This window comes from Ambystoma mexicanum, chromosome 12, assembly GCF_040938575.1.
Source record: "Ambystoma mexicanum isolate Mex_15411 chromosome 12, UKY_AmexF1_1, whole genome shotgun sequence".
In the NCBI taxonomy this organism is placed as follows: Eukaryota; Metazoa; Chordata; class Amphibia; order Caudata; family Ambystomatidae; genus Ambystoma; species Ambystoma mexicanum.
In genome coordinates, this window is record NC_090936.1 from 193,595,486 (window position 1) to 193,604,908 (window position 9,423).

Genomic DNA, 9,423 nt, shown 5'->3' on the forward strand with positions numbered 1-9,423 from the left:
CTGCGATAAATCACTGCCTCGCTGCACCGCCCTCATTTCACAATGCAGTGTTATAGCAACGGGAAATGGCTATTAACTCTCGCAATTAGGGTAATACAGAATAAGAACGGAGAAGGCACCCCTCCCCTCCGCATGTAGCATACACGCCAGGCGTCGAAATTAGGATTTGATGACTAGGAGCAAAATGCAGCTCCTGGTAATCAGGCATCATCCGTTAGGCAGGAGCAACGCCGGGGCAACCAGCAGCATGGGGGGTGAGCAGATGTCATGTTTTTTGCTGCTCTGTCCCGCTTTTTCGGGATTATGTTTTCATTGGAAACTGCAATGTTCCCGGTTTTTGGTAGTAGGTCTTCATAGCTGACAGGCATGAATGCACAATCTCACATAGAAGAAATGCCGCATTTTACAACTTAAAATAGTGTTTGTTTGTAATAAATGAATTATAATATGCATATATGTGAACACTAACACCTAAACCCCATTCTCCTCCAACAGCTACTGAAGTGTAGTGCCTTGACAACCACTTTCAAGAGTTAGTCCTACTTTTATGTTAGTTGCCCTGCCCCAGTTTTTTTACTTTTTAATTCTGTTCACCCTAAAGTAGCGGTGCACAGCAAATGTAATTTTTGCACAAGATGCAAACTCTAACCTTTTGTCTATTTATATATTATCCAATATGCTCTAAATGACTCTTAAGTGTGTCATTCATTATCTTTTATACACATACCCAAACCTACAGAGCTATGTTTGTATGGCACCACTCGCCTGGGGAGTCAGAAGTAGCTCCTGGTAGCTCTTGGTTTCAAGGTAATCAGGCTCTCCTTGACTGTAACCAGCAGCTAAATAGCTCCTATTAATTTCGAACACCGTTAACGTGCACAGAATGTAACGAACATTTGCCATTCTGCACATCAACATGCCAAATGACAATTACATGCAGAAGAGCAGGCATGCAAAGTGAAAGGATCAGCCATCAAATCGGTGCAATTCTTTGCTTTAGTACAAACGACGTCGCACAACAGATGAGACAAGTAACAGCAATAGATTCCCTGCCTGTGGATGAAAGGAACCCCAACGCGCGCCCCCTGCTGTCACTCTTTAGAAGACCTGCTGGAGGCGAAAAGCCACAGACGGCAGCAAAGTAAACTGAAGTGGCGACATACCTCAGGCATACAAAGGAGCCGTTTTCATAAAGGCGGCGATATACACTGTTCCCGAGGTCGACTATTGTTTTGAAATCTCGGCCCTCCCACATATGCAACCTGCATTGGGTTGTGTTGAAAAGAGTGCTCTGGAGAAAGCAAAAGTAAAGTAAAACAACACTACAACTCACCTCGGAAGGTCCCCACGTGAAGGAACCGGGAGGGAGGCAGCGGAATACGCAACGGCGACGGTGTAACGCTCCCAAAATCCCCCGAGGCAGGGCTGCTGAAGAAAGAAAAGTCCCTGGAAAAACTGCAAAGGGGGTGGGGGTGATTTTTTTCTCCCCCTAGTGACTCAAGGTTTACTCTGAAACTATTTGTCCACTGAAAATGACGAAAAGCGAGAGAAGGGGGAGGTATGTGTCTAGCTCTTCCTGCTTGGATGGTAATTAGGTAGTGCAGTTCCAGCGGCTGGCAGAGGAAATGGGGGATGGGGGAAGAGCAGTCAGGGAGAGAATGCAACAGGCTGCTCTGGAGCCGCTGAGAGAAGGCTGCGGCCGTGCCCGCCCCCACCACTCGCTCCGGGAGGAGGGGACACATTCTTATGATTCCCAGCCAAGCAAGCGTTCAACCATACAAGACAGCCCGCCGACGGACATCACATCATCGAACGCCACGCTTCACGCAGCTTTTATACATAGAACACATCCTGCTAGGCGCATATTGAGAGAGCAGCGCAGGGTGCTGCAGCTGCACTGTAAAATGCAAACGCTGCCTTACGTTACAGCGTTCCCACGAAGGTGATGAAAGCGACGTCCGGTGTAACGTCACTTTTTGCGATATGTCAAAAATCCTATCTTGCTGACCGAGCATGCATGCGCATACTCAGTCATTACTTAAAAGAAAGGATTTTGTTGACACCGAGAATATGGTGTGCCTGTATTTCTGGGGTCCCGGGGGGATGAAGTGTCTGGAACTTGATGAGAGCAAAAATGACGTTACACTGGCGCGCAGGTCAGGCGGAAATCGCCACTGCAGCGACTCAACCTTTCATCTCGCTGAGGCGGGGGTGCAGGACCCCCGTGGGCTGATCTGCAGTGTTTGGGGTGCACTCACTCGACACAAGGATTTCTCCCCGCTCCCCCTTTAGGGTGCGGGTAGGGAGGGGCCTGGTAGGGGGTGAAATCTGCCAGTGCAGCCTTTGGCATGTCCCATCTCTTGCCCGGCACGTCTGTGAGGGAGGCCCAGGATGTTAAGTTTGTCTTTGCTCGCCGTTTGCTTTCCAGTTTCTGTGCTCAGAGACAGCAAGGCGAGAATGCTCCCCACCTACCCCTCCCACAAACTGCTGGAGTGAAGACCCCCAGTTGGCAACCCCATGCAAAGAAACTGCTTGGAATGCAGCCGTGCTGTCCCAGTGTCCAGCCATGCTATTGGCATACATGTGCTAATGGCACCGCACATGTAAGCTGCACCTACCCCAATGTGTGTTGGGCTGGCATGTGTCACTCCCCCAGAATTATAGCGCCTTCTCTCCCGTGCCCAAGAGGTGGGCGCCCTGCAGCTGGGGGATAATTACTCCTCATTAGCTGCCTGTGAGGGAATTCAGTATAAATAGCAGTAACCTGGCGGCTTCCTTCACAGAGACCTGGACATCGAGATGTTGGAAGAATATCTAGCAAATCTGAGTAAGAACTTCTGCCAAGGACTGGATCAGAACCCAAACCCTCTGATCAGAAGACTCACTGCCACCAATGCAAACCCCTTCGGCCGCTACCCATGGCCCATCACTGCGAAGACTCTGTGAAACCAGCCCTACTGTGACAAGACCACACAGACCAAGAAGAATACAAACCCACGACTACATACTCAACTCGAGAAGATGGAGTAATGAGGCTCAAGACTCAGTATCCAAAAATCACAGCTGATGGATAAAAATCTATCAGCAAGAAGAGGAGGAAGCGCTTGTTCTGGCAGGTATGCCAGGCGGCGCCCCCCCACCTGCCACCCAGACTATATGTGGGACTTGCGCAACTCTGGGAAGCCGTGGGGCGCGCCGTGAGGCAGGCCAAGGAAGGCCTGCGTCACCTGGATGTGTTGGAGCCAAGCCCCCCCACCACCCGGAGGCTGCACTAAGTCAGGCTGCATTACTCAGTGTGAGGCAGGGCCAGGCCTCTGGTGTGTCCAAGAGAGGAGGGAGGGGTGGATCAGAGAGGAGAGAAGCACTGGAGGAGACACGGGCAGAGGGGAGACAACATGAGAGAGGACAGGGCATGAGACAGGAGATAAGGACTAAGAGAGGACCGGGCATGAGAGAGGGGACAAGACATGAGAGAGGAGACAGGGCATGAGAGAGGGGACGGAACATGAGAGAGAAGACCAGGCATGAGAGAGGAGACTGGCATGAGAGAGGGGACAGGGGGAGAGAGGGGAGACAGGGCATGAGAATGAAGACACAGACTAAGACAGGACAGGGCATGAGGGAAGGGACAGGAAATGATAGAGGGGACATGGCATGAGAGAGGAGACGGCATGAGAGGGGACGGGACACGAGAGAGGAGACAGGGCATGAGAGAGGGGACGAGATATGAGAGAGGAGACAGGGCATAGGAGAGAGGACGGGGCATAGGAGAGGGGACAGGACATGAGAGAGGACAGGGTATGAGAAAGGGGACATGACATGAGAGAGGAGACCGGGCATGAGAGAGAGGACAGGACATGAGAGAGGATAGGGCATGTGAGAGAGGACAGGGCATGAGGGAAAAGACCGGGCATGAGAGATGAGACTGGGCATGAGAGAGGAGGCATAGGAGGCAGGGCATGCGAGAGGACAATGCATGAGAGAGAAGACCGGGCTTAAGAGAGGAGACAAGGCATAAAAGAGGAGGCAGGGCATGAGAGTGGAGGCAGGGCATGAGGGAGGAGGAAGGGCATGAGAGAGGGGACAGGGCATGAGAGAGAAGCCCGGGCATGAGAGAGGAGACAGGACATGAGAGAGGAGACAGGGCATGAGAGAGGACAATGCCCATTCCAAGATACCCAGGGTATCGTGGAGCCTTTGTATGAGGATGGAATGATTGAATGTGTCAAAGGGAGAAGAGATATCAAGTAGAATGATGACAGCTGGGGAGTTGGAGTCCAGGGATGCAAGCAGTTCTTCACAGGTGTTCAGAAGAGCAGTTTCCGTGCCGCTGCATGCTTGGAATCCAGATTGATGATCGTGGAGACCACTGACAAGGTCAGTGTGCGAGTTGAGTTGGAGCAAGGCCAGCTTCTCCAACAGTTTCCCCAGGAAGGGGGTCATTGAAATTGGGTGGTAATTGGATGGACAGGAAGGGTCTGCTGAAGGCTTTACCTAATAGTGAGCGCACAAGTCAGTGCTTGAGGGAGGGTGGGGGAAGAGCCAGTGGCGAAAGAGAGGTTGCAGAAATCAGCGAGTGCAGGGGCAAGTGAGCCAATGTTGTCGTTGAAGGTTCCTGATGAGCAGGGGGGAACCTGTTTGGAAGAAGCCTTCATAGAGCAGACAACTCTGGCAACCTCTTTAGGAGTAACGGGTGTGAAGGAGGAGAAGGCGAAAGGAGGAGGACTGGCCAAGGGAGGAAAGTGGGTGTTGGATGAGTTTGTTGTTGAGTAACAAGGGTGTTCAGGATGTCCTGAGTTTTAGTGGCAAAGTATGAGACCAGTGCATTGCAGAGAGAGGGCCTGGAAAGGAAGAGGGGAGGACGAGACTGCGGAAGGGTTGGCTAGTTCCGTGCAGATTTTGAAAAGTTCAGCCTTGTTATTAGATATGCCTGAATGTGGGCCCTTTTCTTGGCACGGATGGCATGCCACACCCTCGGCCGTCCCAGACCACCACGTCTGCCAGTGTCCATGAGGATTATGCTGCTGCAGGGGCATGCACTACTGCAAGTGAAAGAGGTATATATGTTGTTTAATCAAAGATTAAATGTTTCATGTAGCGTAGAAAGAAGTCTGTGCTGGTGAGTTGTTTTTTTAGGAGCATGTGAAGAGGTAGTGCCAAGCACGATTCGCACTCTAGCCACCCCTTTTGAAGTACCAGGAAAATTCATGCCGAAATATGTGTCGTATGACCAGCAAATAAACCAGCAGTTAGCCACAGTTGGGCTCTGTCCAGTACCTATCAGAATAACAGCACCTACTGATGTACCGATACCTAAGAAAACCTGGACAGTAAGGTATCCTTTGAGAATACCATATCGACAAGTGAGACAGAATGACGATTGTCAGAATGTAATACCCGAAGAAGATAAGAAGATACTGAAGGAAGACAAATGGTGACATCATAAGATCTCGGACGGACGCACATATAGAAGATATAATGACCTGAGCCTAAAGTGAAACAATTGGTGTCAAGATGTCAGAAACTTATGCCATGTGCACAATGAAGATGTCCAGTTAGTTTAAATGTGTAAAGATGCAAGAAACCGCAAGAAGCCAAGAAATCGTGAGGCTTGCTTATGCTTAGTAGTAAAATAGATTGCGGCAAGCACCACCTATACATATATCTACCTCAAAAGAGCACTTTATATAAGTATACTTCCACTATGCACAAGAGCAGAATCCACCAAAGGTTACTAAAGGTCTCAAGAGGAGAGTTTTGCAGCAAACAAATCGAGAATTGAAGCCGGAAAAAAACTCTGCCAAAGGTAACCATCGCAAGAAGCCAAGGTCATACCAGCTGGAATAGGCCAACAGTGGATACAATTAAAGAGAAAGAAGAACAAAGTATCCTGTTCAGGGAAGGTCAAGATAAGCCACAGATGGCAGACGACTGGCAGAATTAAATCAAATACACGAAATTGCATGAAGGAAAGGCCGAATTCACGTGTCGGAATCACGTGACCAGGCAAGCAGAAAGGGATGAAACCTTCACACTTACACACGGTCCTTTGCCATACCCAGACGCCTTAACTTTCCCAGACCAAGAAGCAGACTCTAGGCCAACTACAAATAAATAATTGACACATGACCACTGAGGTGATGATTGATTGTAACAATAATTGGAGGGAAGCTGGAGTGCAGACGAACTCCCTGCACCTGGCTGGCTATTCTGCACACTGCTAAGCGCAAGTGGAAAAGTATGAGTGGGGTTGATGCCAACCCAATCATAGTGGACTGTGTAATCTAGGGTCCTATAGTTAGTAGAACTAATGAGACGTCGTACTTTTAGTGACGTTTACAGTAGTCATTTTGCAGGAAGGGCTTAGCTGTCCCACCTGACATTGTTTATCCAATCCCCTCTCCCCATTACCATATACAGATATAGTACCTATATTAAAGTTACCTTCCTAGAACCAATCAAGTTGCATGCTAAGTTTTAAGAGTTACATGTCAGTGATGACGACTTTTTAGTATACATGTTATGTTTTTTCTGAAATTAATTGGAGTTGAAGTGAGAAGGAAAATCGGGCAATTGCTGATATTCATTGAACTCCCCGTTTTTTGTTCTTGTCATTAAATGGACTCCCTTTGCCAAACTATTGAGTTGTCATTATTAATTTGGTGCAAGAGTATGAATCTGCATCCCCATCTATCTCGAGGGTGCTGCTGCTAATCTTAAAGGGCTGTTTGGAATCCCCCAGTCCTACGGACTGGCTGGGGTCCATCCTGCACACTTGGTAGCAGAGATTGATGGTTTCGATTAGGATCGATTAGATAAGACACCCAATGGCCGTTGACAAAAGTAACTCCGGGTCCTCAGCAATATCACAAGTCCTTTGCCATCCGGCTGAGTAGAATGAGAAGCTCCCCGTAGATAGTGGTTAGTCTAAGTAATAAACCCTGCAGGTTAGGTCTGAAGGAACCTTTCATTTCACCCAAAAATCCCTTCCCACTTCTATGAGAAGCAAATCCGACGAGCAGCACGGAGTGGCAGTAACGAAGGCGGTGATCTGGAGCGTCCTGAGAGGAAATAAATGCGAACGGTGAGTTAAAAAGACTAAATGCTTTGGCAAAAAGTTGCATGCAAGTAAGGGAAAGTAACGGAGGGAGGAGGGATTAAAATAATGACAGAGTAAGAGTATAATGTATATATAAGGGGAAAATATAGACTCGAGGGTGGCCGAGCAATAGAGAGAGATACCGGGAGAATAACCGGAAGAGGAGTATACGCCCAGAAACATAGGTTTTAATAGAGCACTAGAAGAAGCCTTCATTTAAAGTCCTGAATTAATAGGATGATATATGAGATCAGAATCGATTAAAGACGATCTGAAAGAAATGGGCTTACATTCCATGTCGGAATAAACAATAGGGGTAGAATGCATCTGAGGAAGCAGATGGCATGAGATTCATGTAGCCGGCCAGAGTCTGTCTTGTCTGTTTTGTGTTTTTCTTTTTTCTGATGTCACGAGGTAAGAACATTTTTTGGGGAAAAATAGCATGAAAATTGTGCGATTGAATAGACAAAATGTTGCATGGCATGGATTGATGGTTGTTGTTTGAAAAAATAAAAGTACATTTTTGTGAAAAAAAGGAATTGGAGCTTGCAATAATTGGTGCTCGCTCATATTGTTGATCTTGTTTGTGAAACGTAAAACATAAAGTGTTATGTAAGGAGAGTATAAACAGGTTAAGCATGGAAGAGGTTACCCCATTGGTACACTTGTTGTCATGATTCCTGCCCCTCATGTCCCCAGCCCTCCAAGATGTCAGGCTGGAGCCAGGCCACGATCACCTACATGGCCCTCAAGGGCCTCTCCATCCCTCCAAAACCCACATGGAGTCAGACTTGGCACTTGTGGCACCAGACTCACTCACTCCCATAGGATAACATTAGGGATTGGACTTGTAGTGCATTGATGGGGACAAGAGGATTGCCCCCACATATTTCGGTTCCCAGAACTGCATGTGCGGTCTAGTCTTTTGGGTGTGGTTCAGCTCAGAGGCCCCTGGGATACCCAGAGACTATTTAAGACACACCCAGGCTGAGAAACCTGCTTTGCGTTTTCTGCACCAGCAGCGTGACACTCACCATGTTCGGATCGGTCTCCAGTAGGCCTGCATCTTTCTTCTGCGCTCAGCTCCTGCAAGAAGAAGAACACCGTTAGGAACAGCCTTACCTTGCGGCGCTTCTGCCCATCAGTCATCGCTCCTTCTGTTCTGCGGGCATCTTCGGCGGTGTCATTCCCATCCCGGCACGCCGCTTCCGAAGGAAAAGGGAAAAGAACAGAAAAAAGGCATTAGTAAGCATTCTGCAAATCTTCGCTTATTTTTTAAATACTGTATGAGCTTCAAACGCTTACCTGAATCCCAGCCGCTCTGGGGGAACTCTGTCTCCGGAACTTCTCATCCATCTGCAAGGGGGAAAAGACACTCCAGGTTAGCGTGGAAACATCTAGAGGCGCCGCATACCACGATTACCCACTGCATTTGTTCTTCATAACTGGCATCCACGCTGAAAACGTCGTGGCACCTAAAAGGCACAGAAAAAGAACTCAGTTCAATGCAAATACAAAAGGGGTGCATCGCGCCTCGTGCTCTCACTCACCTTCAGCGCTACTCATCTCAGCAGCATGCCGCCATCCCCGGACGTCAGCCATCATCTAAGGAAGGAAAGGAACGAAGTTAGAGAACTGTTCAAAAGACTCATTATACTTACCTGTCGGACTCTTGCCAGTGAAGTAACTAGGCAGCAAAGAGCCTGCATCAATCAACGTGCCCCTGCGCTGAAGGCAGGACGGAGAGCACACTATCCAATAAAACAAGGTGAGCTGTGTATCAAAGGGAAGGGTTGGACCCCGGGGGAAAAAGGGGTTCAAGCACACAGAGACAATAGGGAGTTAAACTCTACCAATCCTGTGTTTCAGGCCCAGTCTCAAGTCGAATAGCCTCCAGGGAAGGGTTCGAGGTCGTAAGAGGTCAGAACAGGCTGAGTGACATCCCTGTGGTTACCAGGTGAGCGTTACAGAACGCAAAGCCTCACATCAAAATCCACCTGGGTGTCATGGAAACGTCAGAAACCGACCAGTTAGCCCACATGTTGGGGCAGCTACGTTCCAAAGTACATGCAGCCAGGCAGGAGACCAACACCCTGAGGAGAGAGCTGATAGTAGCCAAAGAACGCACTGATGATTTAAGCCGGCAACTTCTCCAGTCACAAGCAGGGCATGCACCATTGCCGGGAAGCGTGCCCTCGAGGCCAGCGCCATCAGCCAATCCCGTTCAGATAACCCTTCCTGGGGCAGTTCCCTTGGCCCTGCCCGAACGATTTACAGGGGATCCCAAGAGGTTTGCAACGTTCATGAACCAGTGTCGCCTGCAC

The 9,423-nt window shown here is 48.8% G+C and overlaps 1 protein-coding gene across 4 annotated transcripts in view; it reads right to left on the bottom strand.

Annotated features, from left to right (window-relative positions):
• Window positions 1–1,684, bottom strand: part of TSPAN9 (tetraspanin 9) — a 1,448,163-nt gene extending 1,446,479 nt beyond the window's left edge. For all 4 annotated transcript variants that reach the window (XM_069628285.1, XM_069628282.1, XM_069628286.1 and 1 more), the window contains exon 1: window positions 1,334–1,684. The gene's annotated coding sequence lies outside the window, so the exon portion shown is untranslated. The remainder of the gene's footprint in view (window positions 1–1,333) is intronic.
• Window positions 1,685–9,423: the final 7,739 nt, after the last annotated feature.